This window comes from Passer montanus, unplaced genomic scaffold, assembly GCF_014805655.1.
Source record: "Passer montanus isolate IOZ18808 unplaced genomic scaffold, ASM1480565v1 scaffold45, whole genome shotgun sequence".
Taxonomy (NCBI): domain Eukaryota; kingdom Metazoa; phylum Chordata; class Aves; order Passeriformes; family Passeridae; genus Passer; species Passer montanus.
Window position 1 is genome coordinate 1,299,517 of NW_024369373.1, and position 21,057 is coordinate 1,320,573.

Sequence of the window (21,057 nt, forward strand, 5' to 3'; positions counted from 1 at the left end):
CAAGTGAAAGAGTTCTGAAAATGCAATGATTTTGAAATATGGTTTTATTTTGAAGCAGGAGGAGCTATGAGGGCAATTAAATCTGCATCCTCCTGGCCATAGTTCAAAAAGAGCTAATGCTTCTGCTGTATTGCAGATGGAAATACAACATAATCCCATATTCTTAACAGCTGGACTCGAAGGATAATGAGTTTTTTCCACTTGGAGCCTCAGACAATTGTATGAGAATTGGTTCAGTGACATGAAATGATAGTAGCATATGAGGGAGGGAAAGCAAAGCTGCTAATGCTTGGTTAACACTTCAGTTATTTCCCAGACCTGCCTGCCTACATCTCACACAGTTCAGGGGAAGAGGGCTTCTCTCTATTTTTATTTCTACCGACCTTCAAGTCAGGAGGATGGATGCTGGAATTTGGGCACGGCAAACAAATTCCCACCTGTACCCTGTGGCTGCAGCGTCACCCTCGAGCTAAGAATGACACAAGAACAGATGAGAGACTCAATTGCAAGAGGAGAAGAACAGCTTTTATTACAAAGGATTCTTTGGTTTATATAGACTGATGCGATATATTCTACTTGATTGGCTAGTTAATAAAAAACATCTTTTTCACACACTGTCCTTGAGAAGAACATGAAAAAGTGGAAAAACGCTACCTGTAGATTGTTTATAGGAGCAAGTTACCACATTCCTACAACTCCCTAAAACCCTCACAAGCTGCTGTGAGAAACAATTGCTGTTTCTGTCTCCCTGACCAGGCTGGCATCCCCGCTGCAGGACTGTTTTCCCCACTGCAGGACTGTTTTCCCCACTGCAGGACTGTTTTCCCAGCTGCTGACCCGTGTGGTCACAACCAGGCCATGTCCCAGTCAGCTCTGTCCCTGTCCCCTGGTGCAGCTGCCACCTTCTCTGGGTGCTGGATGAACCACTCCCCCTGCACCAGCAGCCAGTTCAGTCTGCTGCTGTTCCCAGCAGTTGTGGTGTGGGGCTGAGGACATTGCAAAGCTGCAGCAGCTTCTTCCTGGAGCTCTTGTGGACGGGTACATTTGTTAGGTGACATCTGGTCTCCATCAGAAGCGCAGCACCTGCAGAGCTGTTTCCTTTTCAGCAGTTGTGGTGGTTGTGGTTGTTGGTTGTGTTGTGCTTTCTGAGGTCACATCATCTGTTACATTGATGGGTTAGCAGTGTGAGGCCAGAGCTCCTGCAGGGAGCTCTGTGTCAGAATCACAGCGCCAGCATCAGTGCAAAAGGATCCTTTGGAGATGGAGGTGGGACAGGCTGCCCATAAAAGCCATCAGCTGTTAAGTGCTATTAGTTTTCTTTCACTGGCCATTGATTTTTGTCTTTCTGTTGGATTTTCCAGCTTGCTACTAAAGAGAGATTTTAGCATGAAAGATGCTGAGGAGAAAAAATTAAATATTCACCATCTGTGCTACTTACCAGGACAATAACTGTCCCCGGAGAGGAGTGTGCTCTGTCACAGGGAATCTTCACAGCACTGAAAGGAGAGAGACACCCAGTTCCTGTCCCTGTCAGGAGTGCCACTGCAGTGCCATTTCTGAGGAGCACAGAAGGGTGGAGAGGAAAAAGAGGAGGCTGCTTTCAGTGCCTCTCCTCAGCGAGCAGTGGGAGCTGCTGTGCTGGAAGGGGCAGCCTGGAAAAGCATCTCAGGTTCACAGCTGCATCCTGCCTTTGGAAGCAAATCAATAGAAATCATGTTGCTCTGTCACTTAGGCTTGTTTAAGATCAACTCAGGCTGGTTTTTGTGTCCCAGGAGTGGGGCTGAGTGGGAGCTGTGCCCTGTGTGAGCAGTGAGAGCCCAGACACTGCTTGGCTGGGGGATGTGCAGTTTTCATTTCATTTACAGGTGCTGGGCCATCACAGTCCTGCTGAAAGAAGGAAGTGCTTGAAGCAGACGAACTTTCCATGTGTGTCTCTGCAGTTTATTTTACTTATTGACTGTCACAAGCTACCAAATGTGCCCCCTGTGGGAATTCCTCCTTGGGGAAAGGGGTACAAAGGTGTAGTAAAGATAGAGTAAGGTAAGGGCAGTGTGACTCTTCAGCTTCTTGGTGAGGAAACTCCTCTAGGAAGGAGGGATCAGGGTTATGCTCACATGCCAGGAGCAGTTAAAACACTTAGCATTGTTTTCTTTAGGAAATAAGGAATGAGCCATCACATTTATTGTCTGGTATTTTTACTGCTTCCAAAAGCATTTGAATTTTTTCAAGAAATTCGAACCCAAATCTTTCTCAAGTGAGGGTGTCAGGCACTGGGGTGTTGTATAAATGTTCACTGTGGAGTACAGTGAACTGAAAAAAGGATAAATGGACCTAAAGGGATGTCATGAGCCTGTCCGGGTGTGTTCCTGCACTTACCCAACTTTCTGGCAGGTAATTGGCAGTTTTCCACATTTTTTCCACACAAATCTTCCATCAAGGAACCAACCACAGGTTATGGGGAAAGCTGGATTGCCTTGGTGTGTCCCTTCCAAGCTAAATGCTTACAGCCAGGGAATTAACATAGCATAGGTGGGTTATATTCAAGGTCTTTTGTAGTCAGTCTTGAGTTTTGGGTTTTACTGGATACCCAAAACTGTTCAGAAAAAAAAAAAAACCCAAAACAAAAAAACCCCAAATCACTTTTTACCACTTATATCTAATAAATGAATGTATACTCATAAATCTGTAGCAGGGCTGGAAAATGCTGAGGCACAGCAAGATGTAACCTGACATGCTAGATAAGTTCTTAAACCAAAAAAGCAAACAACAAAAAAAAAATCTGCTGCTAAGGCTGTAAAGATTATGTGCAAATGCAGATTTCTGTGGTTTTTTTCCTGGAGATGCCATAATTGCCTGCAGGATGCATTAGCTCACTGCAGCAGCTCAGCATTGCAAACCAGAAGGTTGTATGGCATTTTTATATTATGTGTAATACTAATCAATATCCATCTCTTCCTCTTTATCATCTCTTAATTGTGGGCAGAATTAACGAAGATAATCTCTGGAAGGCAGCAGCTGTAGCTGAAAGAGATCAATTAAACAGACCTGGTCAGATGGTGAGGAAATAAAAGATATTCTGTTCCCATTTTTAAGAAATGGCAAGAAAAAAGTAATTTTTACTAAAGTGTTTTAGCTAATAGGCCTTTTTTTCTTTTTAAAGAATGAAAAGCATGAAGGAAAATTAAAGTAACTCAGTCACTGAAGCAGATTTGCAAAACTCTGAGCTAAATGTGACTTTGAAACGAGACAATTCATTAACCCAGCTACTGGGGATTGGATTGGAATTATTTACTGAATCTCAGCCAGACTCAGAATTTGGGACTGTTGAGGGGAGTGGTGGAGAAAGAGAAAGATTGAGAATTAAAATGACACATGTTGTTTCTGCCTAATTACAAAAGAAAAGGAAATTATGCCAGAACTTTAAATAGGGAAAAAATCATTACATTATTACAGTCTGTATCTCAGAATATACTTCGATAGACTTCATGTTCCAGAACGGTATTTAAAATGCAATTTAAATATTTAAATCGTGTTTGCTTAAATTTTTAAAATAAATGTTGTTGTGGGTTTTTTTCAGAGAATGTTCTCCTGATGAGATGGCCTTGAAATTTCATATTTTTACTGCAACTAAAGTTCTCCTAACGAGTTATGTTGGAGTTAAGAGGATGCCTTTAGGCAAAGGATAAACTTTTAATTGGATTTTTGAATAATCATCTTTTGAGTCCTACTCAAACTTCAGATTGTGTTTGAAACACATTTTGCACCGCAGATCTTTGATGTCACACTCCAAATGTGCAGCTCTCTGCTGCATTTATGGCACAGCCACCCTGCAATGGGAGAGTGCTGGGTTTTGTAGGGAGGGACCTTAAAAAATCACCAACTTCACCCCATCCATGGCAGGGACCCCTTCCCCTGTCTCAGGGTGCTCCCAGCCCTGGCCTGGGACACTGCCAGGGATCCAGGGGCAACCACAGCTGCTCTGAGCAGGAAACAGTGCTGGGTTTTGCCCAGCTCTTTATTCTGTGTTTGAATCACTCCAGGCTGGATTTGCTCTCCTGACTCTCTGATCCTCCTGCACCGCCAGATCCCTTCCTGCAGGGATGCTCCCCAGCCACTCTCATCCCAATCTTTAAAATCTAAATTAAATTTTAAATAAAATCTTCTATTTTATACCCCAAGTAAAAGTCTTCATCAGGTCTGTGATTTTCATCTCCTGTTGCTGATCTTGCCCCACCACTGCTGGTTTTTTTGCTGTCCTTGCTGCTTTTCTTTGGTTTGTCTCCCATCCCCTCATGCCCCCTTTATTCTCTTGGTGAGCAGCAGCAGGACTGGTGTCACAGTTGGCTCTTGCCCAGGTGAAGTTCCCAGAGCTTTACCCTGCTCTGGGTGTCAGGGACACAGCTGGAGAGGGAATTCTTGCTCAGAGCCTGCAAGCCAAGCAGTGGAGCATGCAGGGGACAGCTAAATGCTCCAAAGAATTCAGCTGTCTGATGGTATTTCCCCTGAGCCTGTGCAAGCAAAGACTTTCAGAGGCTTCAAATCAGGACAGATTTGTCCAGCTTTCACAAGAACCTGGTTATCTCCAGTTTCACCACCAGAGCACTGAGGGAAAAAGGTGCCAAAGCATCTTTGTGAAGCTGCAATAACAGCAGAGCACTGTGACACCTGATCCTCATAACTTTGTCCTCAGATAATGAATGTTTTTCTCCCTGCTGAAAATTATGTATGGAGGTGCACAGGAGCTTTCAAGCTGAATGGACTAAATTTTAAAATAATATCAGGCTGGTCTAACTAGGGACAGCTGTCCTCTGCTTCTGCCCCACCTTTTCCCAAGCAGCCTGTGGAGGGATTCTTGGCAGATCCACCATGGAAAAACACAGTTTATATTTGATGATGAGGAGCTGTTCTGTGAGGCACAGCAGCTTAGGTGTGTTTCTCTGGTTTTTAACATGCAGCTGATTCAGATAAGATCACTCAGAGAGCCCATAAAGCCAATAAAATGTGGTGTTGTAAACTGCAGTTCCCCAGCAGGAGCAGAAGCCTGAGCAGCGCTGGGTGAGGGAGCCTCAACAGAATGAATGATGTAGGAGTGAAAGCTTTTAAAACAGAACAAGGCTCTTCTTGCTGCTACACAGATTCATCATTTCTTTTCCTGAAGGAAATAATTCTGAGGATTTGAGTCTATTCAGTCTGACACAAGTGGCTGAGAAAGGGAGTATTGAAAGAACAGGTTTTTGATATAAAATATATTGAAGTAAGATATGTAAGAGCTTTTTCCCTGAAGTGTTCACTCCTACGCTTAGGCCATTGTTAATGTGATAAAATTTATTAATTAAGAGGAATTTATTCACTATGTTGGCACCTCTTTTGCTGTTTCTCTTCCTCCCTGGTACAGAGTGTGTCTCCACCAGTCTGTGTTCCATAGGCTTTGATGCACACATAAAGGTAGGAGGTAAGAAAACATTCATGTTGTCATGTTTATAAAAACATTCTCAATGAGAATAAGCCAGTGTTTGAGGCAAATCCATGTTTGATTCTGTTCCATGAAGCAATCAGTTCCTTTTCTTTCCTTAGCCCATACTAAACTCCAGGTTACAGGTTTATATTGGGAAAATAAATATTAGAAAAGAGAATGAATGAAATCTGAACTATTAACATGCTCCACTTCTTTTTTTCTTTTTTTTTTCCCTCAGTGAATTTATTTATTGGCATATCAGTGAGTGTAATTCCCCATAACCAAGTTCATAAAGTGAGGGAGAAAAGAGCACTAATTAGATAATCTCTGACTTTTATAGGATTAAAACCTTCCTGCCCACAGACAGACAGCTGAAATAGTGGCTCTGTTGAAATCATCATTGAAACTCCTAATGGCTTTCACAGAGGCACTGGTGATTTGTCAGCCTCTTTGCTCATTTGGACTATCTTGATTTATCTCAGGTTTGCTCTTCCTGTGTGTGTTTATGGCTCTTGATGCAGCCTATCAAGCCATGCAGCCCCCTATGATAGCTCTGTGGAGATATATTTAATTTGATTTGCTGCTGTCCCCAGGAGTTTATTCCCTGTCAAACAGCTGCCTGTTGCAGAGAAACCTCAATATAGAAGCACATAATGGTTTATGGATGGAGCATTTAACAGCCACCAGTGAGTGGCATATGTCTGGAAAATATGTCCCAAACAAAGGCATGTGCAAAGAGCATTGTTCTGCAGCATTGTGGGATCCATCCACAATGGAGAATTAGCTGACAAGTGTATTCAGGAGTTTATAAACACCTCTGCTGTCTGAATGCCTCTGTGCTGTGCATTTTAGTCCGTGACTCCTGAGCAGGTTCTTAATGGAAGGAGAAAGTCCTTCAGCATTCATTGCTGTGCTTTGCTACTCTGCCATTCTTCATCTCTCCACATCAGGGCTTGTTTCTCTCTTTCCTCTTCCTCCAAAGAAAAAAAAAAATAGACTGCTTAAATGTCTACTGGGCATGACAAAAAAAAAAAAAAGTCTGTGTTAACAGGGAATTAACTGAGGTTGCTAAAACAAGAGACACAGCAAGGCACATCATTTGCATGTGTTAATGGGAGTAAGGGAATGAAAAAGAGGAAGTGCCTGTGCTCCATCACTGCCAGAGCAGTCACTTGGAGCCACCCTGACACTGATCCACTGCCTCTGGCCCCGTGCCAGAGTACATCCAGTAAGTGAAGTCCTGCCCTTGGTGAGAGTGCCTGCGTATTCACTTCCAAGGGCCTGGCTTTCAGGCACTTCTTTTAATGGAGTGATTAATTTCTATTATTCCAATGTGTGTGTGGCTCCTCACATCCTCTCAGGATCATGCAAATGAGCAGAAAATCTGAAATAGAAACAAGGGGATGTCAGGTGACAATAACATTGTCCACTCAGGTTAAAAATGTTACCTTAAACCTTAATGAGGCTTCGTGGGAGCTGGATGCCACATTCCCTAAGAACTGCCCTGCTCACCTGTTGGAGTCCTGGATGATGAGAATTTTGAACTTTCTGTGCTGAAGGGCACAGACCCACAAGAAAATTCTATATTTGACCTGAGACGGTATAGAAGACTTCCAAAATTGATTGATAACACTGGGATTACAGGTGTGGAGTTTGATTAGAAGTGTGTAATATCACAGGGTGGAAAACTTAGAATTTGGGGTTTTAGAACATAGTAATATATATGGGACAAGATGGAGGTTTTAGGGTGGAGGCTAAAACCTTCTTCTTCACCTTCCTCTTCATGGGTTTGGGTGATGTTTTGTAATTGGACAGGGAAGTCCACATTGCAGACTTTGAGTGATCAGCTATTGGGTTAAAAATAAAAATAATTTAGGTGTCATTTCTTAATTGGGTGGTTTAGCCTTAAAAAACCTGGTATAGGAAGATAGCCATTTTGCAGCTTGTTAGTGGAATTCTGTAGAACTCAGGACTTGTAATATAGATAAGAAATAATAAGACCTTTTTATAGGTCTATTTGTTATTGTCATATTTAATTTAAGTGCAATATTTTTTCTCCTTGGCTTATCTAGAACATTTTAATTTCAAATGCTCTTCCAAACTTTTTTGCAACATTATTTAGGAGCCAGGTCAATTTTGTAGTTAGATGTGGAAAGTAAGATTCAAGTAAAAGTAAGATTCAGATTCTGGGCACTGAAGCCCCCAGAAGAAGCCTACAGATCATTACAGAGTTTGCAGTGCATGGTAGCCCTTAAAATTCTCTCAGATCTGTAGATTTTTGCTGTGCACTGTAAAATAATGCTTTGCTACTCTTTAGTCATTGTTTCATACAGTACTTCAGGCAGTAAATCCTTCTGTAGGTTCAGTACATCTTGCTGTGTAACAGTAATGCAGTGTCATAGTCTGGGAAATTATTGGCTGTATTTTAGTTCTGTGGGATGTAGGTGCCCCCTGAAGAACAAGACTCTGCTTTGTATGTTTTCAGATGTGTTTGGTGCCTTTCTTGCTTCTTGGATAGTACAGAAACTTCAGGGAATGGCAAAGAGAAACATTTCAAAATACAAACCAAGTTATTGACAAGGAATAATAAGCAGTAGGTGATTGTAGGAGAAAAATGGATTAAAGTGAAATTATCACAGGTCTCACTTCTGCTGGGTCAGTACCAGCCTGCCCTGGATCTTCTCATGTCCTTGAAGTTTTTCTTGAGGAATTGGAAATGTTGTTTTTTTCATGCTCAAACAAGAAATGTACTTATGTATTTTTAAACAAGGTGTGTTCTGTCTGGGTGTATTGTTCTGAGGAGAATGTTGCTGTGAATTTCCAATGGGCAAAGAATCCAATTAGAGAAGCATGAGGAGGTCTGATAAATACTGAATCCTGCTTGAAGTGGGAAATCAAAAATGTCTGGAGGCACCAACCAAGCACTCTTTTGAATGCTAACAAAAAAGACATTTAATGCTTTATGGTAAATCCATCCATGTAGCCAAGATGCTGGAGAGGACATGAATACATGCTCAGGTTTTCTGTGTTTGTGCAGCTCGTTAAAGGAGTGATCTGGGCTGTGTTTTGAAGCCTTTCTTGTGAATAGAGGAATGCAGAAGAACCCAATAAGTTTAGTTTATAAAAATACCAGCTGTAGAGTGAAAATCAGCAGAACCTTTAGAGGAATTAACACCCTGGGGCACTCCTCCAGCTTAACCTGTATATAAGATATAATTCCCTGAGTGCAAACGCCACATCACAACACATGGAGATATGAAATAAAGCAGCACAAAGATGGTTTCTGCAATCCCTCTGTACGTGACTGGGGCTTCCAGTTTTATGAGAGAGAAGGAGTTTATCTTGAACCTTGTCCGAAGGGAAGGGGAGCAGCTGAGCATGGAAATCATCAGAAAGGAGCAAGTAAGGCTTGCAATCCCTAACCTCCATTTTCCTCACCAGGTTCCCCATCAGGAATCCAGGGCAGTCTGCTTCTCCACTCGTTTCTGCACCATGGTTTTGTTGGTAGCTGTGTACACTAAAATGCCTGTTTTACCTGTTTGCAGGGGATTTACTTGTCCAGTAGTGTCTGTAATTCTTTCTAATCTACTTAAGGGATTTACCAAAGCACCACCATGAGTGAGAAGGCATAATGCTGTTATTGTGCCATGGAATAACAGGAATATCCTTCAACATGGGTAATGTCTGTGCTTCCATTCCACAGCTGTTTCCTGCCTTTCTGCTCTTTGTTTTCCCTTTGGAACTGTGTCAGTTCTCTCCATCTCTGTTTGTTTACATCCTCAATAATCCAACACAGGATATTTCCCAAGGAAATCCCTGAGAGAGGTCCAGGTGGGACCCACCACACTGCCAAGGGATCTCTCAGAATCTTCATTTCCTCAGCTGCAGTGCCACAAGCTAAGTGTGTGTGTGCAGAGCCTTAATCCTGGGGGTGCTCCCATTTCTTTCACCTAATTACTGATGTAATTACTGACGATGAATGATGGCTACAGCCTGTGTCAGCTGGGCATGAACTGACAGGGATCACCCCTGAGCAGGATCAGGCTGTTGGCCTGGTTAAATCCCCCTTCAGAGGCAGAAAACACATTTTTGCTCCTTTTCAATGCCTCTACAAAAAGTTTACTATTGTCTTTGTAGTAGACAAACATGCCCAAATATTCCAAGGTTTGGTTTGGCCATTGAATTTAGCAACTACCTAACTCAATCCCTCCGTCCTCCACTGAGCAGCTGGAGCAAATTTATTAAATGGCAGCTCTGTTGTGTTTGTGGCTGTCCTGCTCCCTGTACACTCCTGCTCATTCCACATCTTCCCTGTTTCCAGCAGCCCTTTCTTTATTTACTCATTATTTACACTTCAGTGCCTCCTGTTTGGTGAGATGTTTGATGCCCTGCTTCATGCAATATTACCTTTGATCTAAAGCCTGCTCTCCCCCCACGCTCCCCACTCTTTGATATTTCTGAACTACTTTTAAAATCATAATTGCACTCCCTCCCCTGCCCCACTGCTTTGGAAAACTTCTGTTCTGATTCTGGCAGCCTGTTTTGCTGGCTGCTCACTTTCCTCTGAGGTCCCAGCCTGTGCCCTGCACATTTGGATACAAATAATCTGGGTTAGTGTTATTGCTCCCCTGTGACCCAGCTGATATTTAGAAAGCCTTCGTGCTCAGCTTTCCCCAAATAAAAGCAAGAATAAGCTTACATGGATATTTTACAGCTGAATAAAGAGTTCTTTCATATATTTGGACAAAATTAGAAAAAAGTATAACTGTGCTGTTGAATGGTTCTCCTATAGCAGAGTAAGTATGGGTGCAAGTGTGCTACTAAATATATAAACATAAATAATTCTTGCTTTCTCTCTTCTTCCAGGCAACATATTTTTCCTTTATAACTCATCCCTGGAGAAAGGTTCATGAGTGAAAAATCATTGCTAACTTCATTTTTTGCCTTCACTGTGAACTTCTTTCCTGGAGCAATGATAAGAAATAATGGATGCAATGTTTTCCTTCAGAATCCGTACTGTGCAACAAATTGTCTGGTTTATTTGTTGTTGCCATATTTAATTTAAGTGTAATAATTTTTCTCCTTGGCTTATATATTACATTTTAAGTTCAAAGGCTCTTCCAAACCTTTCTGCAACATCATTTTAAGAGCCAGATCAGTTTTGTAGTTAGATGTGGAAAGTAAGATTCAAGTCTCGAGTCTCCCACTTCCTCCCTGGATTGTAAAGCAAAATCAGTCAGAGGCTACAATTCAACTGGCACAAGAAGAGAGGTGTTTTCTTGGTGTCCCCAAAAAGCAGGCCAGCTGAGACACAGAAATTCAGTGTTTGCAGCTCTTTATCCCTGTATGTCTCAGTTTCCCTCTCTATAATATCCAGTTCCCAGGGGAGGAATGTTCAGTTTGTTTAAAGGTGCAAAACCTCCCCCAGCTCTCAGTGGATTGCACTTGGTGGGTGCTGAGATAAGTGGTGATGTCTCCTGTTGTTGTGAGATGGTTCTGCTCAAAACAGATTTGGAGAAAACCCCTGGCCAGGCAGATTCTCCTGTCACATCTGAGCAACTTCAGCAAATCTGAGGACAAAAAAATTTCCTGTTACATCTTTGTGACCCTGTTTTCTTCACTAGAGGAGACATTTGTAAGAGCACAGGGTGTGAATACCAACCTTGTGTTCACCTTTGGGTTTGTGGGTCCAATTTATTTTGTCAGGTGAGGAGTGTCATTAATTAAGGGTGGGAAAATGGAGATTAGGGACTATTAGACCTGCAGTGGCTGGGTCAGGCTTGCTGGCCCTGGTGTGTGCTGATAGTTGGTGCCTACCTGGACAGAGTGAATCCAGGTGTGTGAGGCAGTCCCAGAACTGCAGCCATCCTCATCCGGGGGTGAAGTGGCACTGGGGTGTGACACTGATCCTTGCTCTGTGTCAGTGGCACAGGACAGCCCTCAGTGCCCTCCAACTCCAGCTGGGCACCCAAACCATCCATGCTGCTGGCATCTAGGCTTCCCTGTTGCTCAGAAAACATCAAAACACAGCAGATCTTTTATGTGTGTTAAAAAAACGGGTTTGTAGGAGTACAAATCACCCTTTGAGAGCTCTCTCAGACCTCTTAAAGGAAAAAAAAAAAAAAAAGATAACACAAAAATGTTGGTTTAAATAGTCTTTCCAGTATCTCTTTAGATGTGAAGAGGATGTATCTGTTGTCATTTTCTATTCTGCTCCTTTGGGTTTTTGAAAATACACAACTGCTTGCTCACCCAAGGTAAGGGATCTGAGGGCAGGCATTCCTGATTATGCTGCAAATAACTGAGGGCCCTTCTCCCTGTCCTGGAAGGTTCAGTTTGACAGAATCTCTGTGAATACAGAATCACTGCTCGGTTGTTTCATCCAGCAAAGGGGAGCTCCCATTTCGTGGACATATTGGGCAGGGAAATGCAGATTTTGGAGCATCAGCATGGGAGTGGTGACTGCTGAGCCCATGGCCTCCAGGTTTCCTCTGCTTGGCAGGTTGTGTTTGTTTCCTCACTTTTTCCTGCCTAATATTTGCTGAGTGATTTTTCAGAAATGGTTTCATCTCTTTTGGCTGCTTGGCAAAGAGGGACGGGTTCTGGTTGCTGGGATCCTGGGATTAAAGCTGTTTGTAACCTCAGAGCATCACAGTTCAGCCAAACCTGAGGCAGCACCACGGGGTGGGGATGGTGCTGCAGATGGAGACTCACACTTTGCAAAGGGCTTTTGCTTTGCTGTTCCAGATGTAGGTGACTTGTACAGGCCCCAGTGGATTGCTCCAAAGCTGACAATATTCCAGTGCCTCATCCGAGCAGATTCTGAATAAAGCAGGAGGATTTGAGGTCTTTATCTGCAGCACAGTGTTTAGTATAGATAATATTTTTTATTTTTTTTTTTAGTATAGTTAGTAATTTATTTCTTCTCCTTTAACTTCCATCCCAGATGGAAAAGTTCTGCCTTGCCAGCTTGGTTTGTCTCTCCAGGTAGGTTGCACATTCCATTTTTGATGCTGGTAATTGTAGTTTATGCTAAATGAGATTATTATTATACTCTGCAATCTCTTTAATTTCTAAATATCTTCTTACAGCTGCAAATCAAAAATACTGTCTTTCTTTTCTTGTGGGAATTTGAACATGTATTTGACTGTACTGTTATTAAATGCCACTTATGTTACTCCACTTGCAGTAAGCAAAGAGCAGAGCCTTTTAAAAATAATAATGATGAAAACTAACCCTCCTATCCAACCTATGCGTCATCTGTCTGTATTTGTTGTAAAAATATTTGCAATAATTAAAACATTTACACATCCTGCACTTTTCTTTTTCCTGTCACCTGCAGGTATGTAAGATATTTTGTGTCTTACTTTTAAATCAGTCTTAGACCAACAAGCCCCCAGCTGCTCAGAGCAGGCTGGAACTGATGGTCCTGGCCTGTAGCTAACAGGGTGCTTCTCATGCACACCAGGAACAGTAAATAAAAGACAAAGAAATAACCTGGGAATACAATCAGGAGAGCAGAAAAGAACCTCCCTTAATAAAAAAAGAGATTGCATTACACAGCCATGCCTCCAAGTGCCATTAGCATGCTGGGGCTCCACTATCAGTAATTCCCAAAATATTTAATTTGCAGCTATGAGCAATCTTTAACACACAAGGAGGCAGGGCTCATGCAAAAGCAATTTGAAAGTAGCTAAATGCTCCAACTTTCAGTCTCTCTTTATTGCCTGAGATAGGGCTGCTGTACTTTAGAATAAATTTTTCACACTGCCATGTTCCTTATTTGCTTTGCTGTGTAACTTTGTCCTCTTTCCTCCTCCTTTTTTTTTTTGATTTAGGTGTGCAACAATCCAGGGCTGGTGAGTTGCCATGAAGGGAAAGAGAGCAGTGCCAGAAAGGAACCCCTGTGAAGGCAGGAGCTGTCAGGGCATTAATGAGAGGGTTGGGTATGAAATCAGGGGTCCAATCCATGAACTCACCTCACCAGAAGGATGGGGAACAGGATTTTCCACCCAGCCTTTCATGAGCACAACCATGAAGAGCTGATGCAGGCTGGAGTGCTTCATTAAACTTTTCATTCTTATTACTCTTTCTTTTATTACTGCTAATAATTTTTTTTCTTTTTACCCTTTTAAAGTTTTAAACCTACTTTATGTTTCTCCTAATCCTTCCTCACAACAACGGCAAAAAATACATTAATAATTAACCAACACTAAAACCCACCACAATCATTACCACAATTATCCAAAAATCTCAAAATTAGTGAAATCTCAACAAACCAAAACCACTACACCCAACTGTGCCATCAGTGGACACCTACTGCAGATCAGGACAGTGAAATGTTCTCACAGAATTCCTGTTGAGCTACAATATTCCAGATTTTACAAGCTTGAGTACATGTGGAGCAGGACACTCTTTGCAGGAGTGAGCAGGGATGTGTGCAAATATAGAATTTCCTGCTGCAGCCCAGGCAGGTTCTGTGGTTTGGTGCAATGACTGAGCCAGTTGGAGGTGTCAGCATTGAAAAATGAACATTGAAAGATTATTGTGTTTGCAGGGGCCTCCGTGGCAGGGAGGAATGATGAATCTGATCCTATGTTTTCAGAAGGTTAATTTATTATTTAATGATCTATATTATATTAAAGAATGCTATACTAAACTATACTAAAAACTATAGAAAGGATACAGACAGAATACTAAAAAGATAATAATGAAACTCGTGACTCTTTCCAGAGTCCTGATACAGCTTGGCCCTGATTGGCCAAAGAGTGAAAACAACTTCCAGCAGAATCCAATGGAACAATCACCTGTGGGTGAACAATCTCCAAACACATTCCAAATCAGCAAAACACAGGAGAAGCAAATGAGATAATTATTGTTTTCCTTTTTCTCTTTGGCTTCTCAGCTTCCCAGAAGAACAATCCTGGGCGAAGGGATTTTTCCAGAGAATGTGAATGCCACAGGAAGATGTTCCAGGCTGGCCTCACTGCTGCTCGTGTCACCTGAATTACACGGATTACTCAAGCTGGGGATCAGATCCTAGGACTTGGAGGGAAGATTATTCCCCTTTGGTGACTTAGAGCCACACCAGAGCACAGCAGTGGCAGTGAGAAGCTGAATTAGCCAGAGGTGATAATTCAGGGGCACTGGCCTGAAGCTCTGCTGGGGGATTAGGGAAGAGGCTCCCTGCTCCAGGGCATCACACAAACCCTTCTGCAAGTTTTGCTGCTGGAAATAAATCTGTGCTGGGGATGTTGTGTGCTTTTAACCCTCAGAACACTGATGTGAGAAAGCAGGGGGAAGGAAAATACGGAAGTGTGCCTGTCAGAAACGTTGGTCAGTCTGTGAGGTTTATAAAACGTGCTATTGTAAAAATATACTATGGGCCATGGGTTTATGTGGCAGCTCTTAGGACAGAGCCACAGTTTTTTAAATAACTGATCCTTAAGTCATAAAGAAAATTGCATGGAGATAATTTTCTCCTGCTAAAAGGACTTCAACAAATGAAATGTTTCAGCCTCCATCAGGCAGCCTCTGATTCTGTAGGTATTTATTCATCTGCTTAACCCTGAGCTCTGAACTGTCCCATTGAGAGCCCCCCTGGTGCCCTGCTTTAATATCAGTGAGTTAAGCTCAGTAACAGCAAGAAACCCTGGAGAGAGATCAGGATGCTGCTGCACAAAATGCTGCACAGACACACAATAAAAAAGACAGACTCTGCCCCACAATCTTCCAGGTAAAGCCAAGAGAAAACAGATGGGTACAGGAAGCAGGCTCAGAGGAAGTGCCAAAATGTTATGAGCAGTCTGAAAGTCAAAAGTCTACCCAGGCCTGGCTTTTGGCAAGGCTGAGCTTACAGAAGGGTTCAGAAGAAGAGGAATAAGAGGGGTGCATTAAGGGTGAAGCAGTGACAAGACAAAAACAGGCTCCCCCTGGAAAACTTTAACCAGTGGGATGAAAATGATGCATATACAGAAATCTTTGCAAGACTGGAGCCCGTGTGTTCAGGGTGATTTTTCATTTATGTATTTGGATTGTACAGTCAAATCCTATGTGCTTGTGTGTGGGAAAATAATTTAAGATTAATGGATATGTTCAGCACAAGAAAATTCTAATTATGAATAGGCTGAGTTCTTCAGTTTAAAAAAATGTTAAGGACACATATATAGGACAATGTGAGAATAATTTCCATAGCATTGGCATTGCTAAAAGGAAAATATAACTTTCAGTATTTATGGCTCTTCTTTTGGATGGTTGCTTCAGGGATTTTTTTCTACTTTTTTGTTTGTTTTTAACAATATTTCCTAATTTCTTTCCTTTTCTTCCTATTCTCTCTATGCCATGGTTGAGGAATTGCCACCATTAATATTTCATAACCTCCAGAGTATGTGCTAAAAACGTGGAAATGTAGAAACAAATCACCTTTTGGTGTTAATGCAATATTGTACAAAGGAGGGATGAGACTTTTCGGGGGGAGGAAAGGGACAGTAAAAATGTGTCTGGCGAAGCACACTGAGAGTTTTTAACCAGTTTAAACAATTTTATCACATCCTGTAGTGACTTATTAACAGTGCCTTCAACCTTTATATATTCCAATAACAACCTGATGTCTTCATCTTATCTTATGGAACTATAATTGGCTGAATCCAGGTACCAGTGCCTGGAGGCCATAGAACCTTATAGACTTTAATGGCTCATTAGATATTTATTCACTTTAACTTAAACAGCTCAGCCATTTGTGGAAAATGAGCCCTTAAAATAGAATTAGGGGTTTTGGTTTGGGCTTTTTTTTTTTTTTTAGCTAAATCTAGTGTATAACTTGAACTGCCACTGAGTTTAAATTTCCAGCTCTGCCAGTTTAATTTGGCTTCACTCTCTTCCCTTTTCAAAATGGGTTGTGGCTTTGTAATAACTTCTCATGCTGAAGGACTATGCTGGTGGTACTGAGCCCTGCTTGAATTAAACAGAATGCTTCCTTTAGTTAAAAACCAAGCCAACCCCCACTAAATGTGTGCTTAATGTCTTTTGATAACTCACACTGACAGGTGTCATCTCTGCAGGCTCCTGCAAGCCTTTAATCATCAGAAAGCAGGGACTGGAGGAGCCCTAATTAATCTGAATTTTAGCCAGGGTGGTGGGTGGTTCTACTTCACTGTTCAAAATAGCACGAGCCTGGTGCTACACACATGGTGCACCTTGGGCTGTGTCCAAAACCAGGAGGCTGGGAGAGAAGAAGGCTGCAAAAGGTGACAGAGGGTGGGGGGGATGTGATGCTGAGCTCTTTTAATGACTCCAGCTGAAGCCTCACTTGGTGTCAGGAAAAAGGCAAACAGGAAAACCCCATTCTCCTCTTTTACCCACTGATCTGCAAGGCCCAGCACAGAGAAAAATGTGGGTTTTTTTCTGAATAGAAGAAATATAGTTATGTCAATGAAAATGTACCGTAACCACAATGTTGCTGAGTGGTTTTGTTGCAAATTGATCTGCATGGAGAATTTCTCTTGGGCTTAAAGGAAGATCATATCTATAACGGGGTGGATCATTTCTTTGTGTGGCATCTAAGGTGGGTTCTAAGTGCCTGCAAGTTTTGCTGAATTTTACTCTTGTCCTTCACTGCCCAGCAGTGCCAGGTGAAGTGGACATGGGCTTGTGAAAAAGAGAATTATGTGCAGGATGCCATGGAGTTTATGGCTGCATTTGGCTTCTTGGGTCTCTTCACAGGGTCTCTGTGGGGAGGGAGAGCTCCTGCTCCTTGGGATGCTGGCTCAGGTAGGTTGGTGATAATGACAGATGAACATTCTGTTCTAGAGCCAAGTTTTCCCCCCTAATAAATCTATTTCTTTCCCATATCATCAGGCCCAGGTTCTGCAGCCCAAGAGAAGTTTTATTTCATGAATGCATTAAAAAAAAATCTGGAAATTTCTTTTAAGCTGCTGTTTTTTCATCTTTCCTTTTGTTCTTTTCCATTATTTGGAATGGTCTGAAAATGTCTGTATTTGCTCTATTTTGTTGAACAATACACTGTATATTTTGCTAGGGCAGGGTGGCTTTGTAAAGGGGAAAAATTACAGAGCTCTTAAAATACTCAGGAATGAAAATGGTGCCTTTAGTATGATCAGATTGTGATGGACTCTGAGTGCCAATGGCAGCTGAGTGCTAAAATAAAGCATTGTGAGAGTTGTGGTCTAAAGAATGAACAGAATGAAGCTGAGAAAAAGCAGGAGCTGCTTGTTCCTCCATGGAGAATTGAAGGAGCAGTAAAATACTGAAAGGCTCTGTCTGTTCCAAAGGGATCATTAAGGCGAGTTTGTTACTTTAATTCACTTCGAGTGGTGCTTAAGGACAATTTGTTCCTGATTCCCCCTGCCAGCTGAAGCAAATGGTTTTCTTTTCTTTCCCCCTTATGAGACCACAGGAGGGTTGTGAGAGGGAATGGCCGGAGACAGGAGCCTGGCTCGTCAGCCAGATCCCCTCTCCATCATCTCCTGCTTCTTTCTGCACCGAACGGGGCCCACAGCTTCTCACACCCCATTTAAATTGATTTCAAACCAGTGCCAGGGGAATGCATGAGCCGTGGGCTCTTTTTGTGATGGGGGCTTGGCTGCCCTTTCCTTTAATTGTGGGGTTTCTCCTGCTCTGGGATCTCCCACTGCCCAGCACCTTCAACAGATTGTCTATAGTGTCTATGTGAAATGTCCTTTACTGTCTATGTGAAATGTTCATTATTGTCTATGTGAAATGCCCTTTATTGTCTATATGAAATGTTCATTATTGTCTATGTGAAATGTTCATTATTGTCTATGTCAAATGCACTTTATGGTCTATATGAAATGTTTCTTTGAATTTTTTTTTGGAAAAGCAATATATATAGATAATTAATACAACTGGACAACTCTCAAGACTGTCCCTCACCCCCCATACCAGTGTTAAATTTAGAAAAGGTGCCTCAGTGTTTAATTCCTGCAGACTACTGGCAGTGAGAGTGGGGTCAGGCTGAGGTTCACCTCCATCCTGCCCCATCCCACACGGGATCAGACAGAACAGGCCCCACACCACACAGGGAATGGAGGAACCACATTCCCTAAACCTCCTCTCCTTCCATTATTTCCATTCCAATAATCTTAATTAGGAATATGATTCTTCTGGGACAAGGCACCACTAAATCAGCATTTCTTCCTAAAGAATCCTGGTGTTCCATGGAGCTCCTGAGCTGGGCCTACCCCTGTTTCGTGCACAGGAGCTGTGTTGACACAATATATTTAGACTTGTGTAATGTGTTTGACTCAGAGCTGCACAACATTCTGATTAAAACCAATTATCGCTGCACAAAATCGGCGTGGCACATACTAAACACTCCCAAAGTGCTGCATGGCAGCTTGCAGAGGGGAGCTCTAAATCTGGAATCAGCACTCAGGGGAGGTTTCCAGGTCCCTCTGGGGACTCACCATGAGTTGGGCACAGAAGATCCAGTGACATTTTGGTGGCTGTGCTGGTTTGGGCTGGGATGGAGCTCCTTTTCTTCTGTCTGGAGCTCAGAGTGAGGGTGGTGTGGGCAGCACGCTGGTGGGTTTGGTTGTTGTTGAATGGTGCTGGCCCTAAATTGAGGAGGTCCCTGTAGCTCTGCAGCGAGGAGCTGCAGGAGAGACCATGAGGGAGCACAGCTGGGACAGCTGGGCCCGACATCCCACACCTGAGAACAGTGTGGGAACTGGTTCTGGGACAGCTGGGCCCAATATCCCATACTTCAGAACATCCTGCCCAGTATGGGAATTGGGGGAAGTGGTTCTGGACAGCTGGGCCCAACATCCCACACCTGAGAACAGAATGGGAACTGGTTCTGGGACAGCTGGGCCCAACATCCCACACCTGAGAACAGAATGGGAACTGGTTCTGGGACAGCTGGGCCCAACATCCCACACCTGAGAACAGAATGGGAACTGGTTCTGGGACAGCTGGGCCCAACATCCCACACCTGAGAACAGAATGGGAACTGGTTCTGGGACAGCTGGGCCCAACATCCCACACCTGCATGAGGGAGCACAGCTGGGACAGCTGGGCCCGACATCCCACACCTGAGAACAGTGTGGGAACTGGTTCTGGGACAGCTGGGCCCAATATCCCATACTTCAGAACATCCTGCCCAGTATGGGAATTGGGGGAACTGGTTCTGGGGCAGCTGGGCCCAGCTGACCACGGGAACATCCCACACCTCAGAACATCCTGCCCAGTATGGGAATTGGGGGAACTGGTTCTGGGGCAGCTGGGCCCAGCTGACCACGGGAACATCCCACACCTCAGAACATCCTGCCCAGTACAGGAACTGGGGAATTGACTCTGGACAGCTGCCCCAAAATGCCCATGGGGACATCCCACACCTCAGAAGATCCTGCCCAGTACAGGAACTGGGGGAACTGGTTCTGGAACAGGCTGGGCATTGCTCCGAGGTTTGTGGGCAACTGTATTGGGCATCACTTGGTTTTGTAGGGGCTTATTTCTTTCCTTTGTACTACAATTTAATAAGTAGTAGCAGCACACTTTGCCTTGTTTCAATTATTAAAGTGTTTATCTGTCTTCATCTTGACCCGTGAGCTTTCCGTCTCCTTTTCTCCCCCAGTTCTGCTGAGGCAGAGCATTGAGGGAGTGGCTCAAGGCCAACCCACCACAGCTTCCTTCTGAAAAGCTTCAGAACAACTTGCTGATGTGGAAAACTCAAGGTAATCAAGGCATTGTCCAGTTGGAAAGAAGGTTCTGATGTGCTTTGATTAAAGCCCACATGAGGGAACAGCTTGTGTGAGGCACAGCAGACATTTCCTTAATTTAACAAGCCAAGGCAGGATGAGATCCAGTTAATTTTGCTTTAACTGTAATGACTCATTCCAATTGAAGTTATGGCCCTGGAGGTCAGTGGAAAAATAACTGCCCTGTGTTGACTTTGAGCCAAAACGCAGTAACTCAGGGACTGAAGGCAGGATGGGACCTGTGGCAGAAAACTGGAGCCAGCAGAAATTCCACTCAGGCTTCAGGTGCTAAAATTCCACACACAGCCTATAGAAGACTTTTCATTATTTCATTTTAGAATCCTTCTTGAAACCTGTCCTGGCTCCCACCACAAAACACGCTCAGGATGTTACCAAGTGATGCATTTTGACCTGGATTCTACTGGAAGTCACATAGATTAAAGTAGTTTTCCCTTCTGGTATAAAAATTCCATGAAGCTGAATGAGATCACAGCCTGTAATGGCAGTGTTCACTGTCTCCTAGCACCACCAGTGATTAGAAGCAGAATTATAGCGTGGTGATTTCATGTCAGAGGACAATGCTTTATTAGAGTTTGATTTACTTAGTAATTTAAGTACACTGAATCAGAGCAGGGAAAGTGCTTTAGAAGTAATTTTTTCGTTAGCTCGGTTATTTTTGCTTTGTTCTGTCTTCATTGTGACCTTCAGACTGTAAGGGCTCCTGGAAAACAGGAACAATGGTTTTTTAAGTTATGATTCACCCAAATATAACACTGGTGGACCAGCAATGTGCCCAGGGAAGGTCTAAGAGATGGGGAAAGAAGCTGATGACCTAAATGTGAACGTGGAATGGGTCCTTTTCCT